Below are 2,331 nucleotides of genomic sequence, written 5' to 3' on the forward strand. Positions count from 1 at the left end.
CTCTCCATCACTCATTGGTGTTGATTTCAGAATGTCATTTTGGTGATGGAACATCACTGTTTAACCTGTTTGTGCTGCAGGGGCAGTATTGAGAAGATGGATAAAATGTGCCCATTTCAAACGGCCTCGTACTCAATTCTTGCTCGTACAATATGCATATTATTATTACTATTGGATAGAAAACACTCTCTAGTTTCTAAAACCATTTGAATTATGTCTGTGAGTAAAACAGAACTCATTTGGCAGCACACTTCCTGACCAGGAAGTGGAAAGTCTGAAATCGATGCTCTGTTCTAGGGCCTGCCTATAAATGGGCATGATACGTATTAGTATACATGCACGTCATACACCTTCCACTAGATGTCAAGAGGAAGTGAGAGAAGAAATTAAGTGTTTATCTTGGTCTGAGGTGGAATAAATCCTCTTGGCATGACGAGTCACCCATTTCCTGTTTTCTGGAAAGCGCGAGGATGGACTTGGAATTGCCTTCTGGAAAGCTGTCGTTATAGGCGACTACTATCTCCGGCTTTGTTTTTAATTGATACATGTCACAATATCATCGTAAAGTATGTTTTTTCAATATAGTTTTATTAGATTATTGAAATTTATTCGGGATGTTAGGCGTGTTGCGTTCTCTGCGTTTGTTCAGGAAGGAGAGCTTCGCGCCACTTGGCTAGTGTGCTTGTTAATTCAAGAGGGACAAAGGACGTTCTAAAACCAAACAACGACTGTTCTGGACAAAGGACCTCTTGTACAACATTCTGATGGAAGCTCATCAAAAGTAGGACCCATTTTATGATGCTATTTCATATATCTGTCGAACTGTGTACTATTAGTTTTGCGCCCAGGTTTTGGGCACTATCTCGCCATAACCTAAGCCTTATGTCGTAATGAAGATATTTTTTGAATTCTAACACGGCGATTGCATTAAGAACTAGTGTATCTATCATTTCCTATACAACATGTATTTTTTAGTAAAGGTTATGAATAGTTATTTGGTCAGAATAGGTGAGAGTCTAATAGAAATATCCGCATATTCTGGGAAAAAGATGCTACGTTAGCACAATGTATAACCACTGATTTCAGCTCTAAATATGCACAAAACATAAGTGTATGTATAACCTGATATTATAGGACTGTCATCTGATGAAGCTTATCAAGGTTAGTCAAAAATTATATATCTTTTGCTGGTTTGTTACGATCGCTAACGTGCCTATTGCTATCGCTAACGTGCCTTGATGAATGAATGCGGTAGTGTGGTAGGCTATTGTAGTTAGCTAATATAATGATATATTGTGTTTTCGCTGTAAAACACTTAAAAAATCGGAAATATTGGCTGGATTCACAAGATGTTTGTCTTTAATTTGCTGTACACCATCGATTTTTCAGAAATGTTTTATGATGAGTATTTAGGTATTTGACGTTGGTCTCTATAATTACTCTGGCTGCTTCGGTGCTATTTTTGACGGTAGCTGTGATGGTAGCTGCAATGTAAAACTGATTTATACCTCAAATATGCACATTTTTCGAACAAAACATAGATTTATTGTGTAACATGTTATAGGACTGTCATCTGATGAAGTTGTTTCTTGGTTAGTTTGGTTGGATCTTGGTTAGCTATGTTGGTTTTGTGCATGCTACCTGTGCTGTGAAAAATGTCTGTCCTTTTTTGTATTTGGTGGTGAGCTAACATAAATATACGTGGTGTTTTCCCTGTAAAACATTTTAAAAATCGGACATGTTGGCTGGATTCACAAGATGTGTATCTTTCATTTGCTGTATTGGACTTGTTAATGTGAGAAAGTAAAATATTTAAAAAATATATTTTTTGAATTTCGCGCTCTGGCTTTTCAGTGGAATGTGGGAGGAGTTCCGCTAGCGGAACCCCAGAGCCAGACAGGTTAAGGAGAGGTATATCTATAATTCAATGTGTATAACTTGTATTATCATCTATATTTATGAGGAGTATTTCTGTTGAAACAATGTGGCTATGCAAAGTCACTTGATGTTTTTGCAACTAGTGAATCTAACGCCTCAATGTAAACTCTGATTTTTTTTTATAAATATGAACTTAATCAAACAAAACATGCATGTATTGTGTAACATAAAGTCCTATGAGTGTCATCTGATGAAAATAATCAAAGGTTAGTGAATCATTTTATCTCTATTTCTGTTTTTTGTGAAAGCTATCTTTAGCTGGAAAAAATGGCTGTGGTTATTGTGGTTTTGTGGTGACCTAACATAATCGTTTGTAGTGCTTTTGCTGAAGAGCCTATTTGAAATCGGACACTTTGGTGGGATTAACAACAAGATTACCTTTAAAATGATATA

The sequence above is a fragment of the Salvelinus namaycush genome, unplaced genomic scaffold (assembly GCF_016432855.1).
Source record: "Salvelinus namaycush isolate Seneca unplaced genomic scaffold, SaNama_1.0 Scaffold49, whole genome shotgun sequence".
Taxonomy (NCBI): Eukaryota; Metazoa; Chordata; class Actinopteri; order Salmoniformes; family Salmonidae; genus Salvelinus; species Salvelinus namaycush.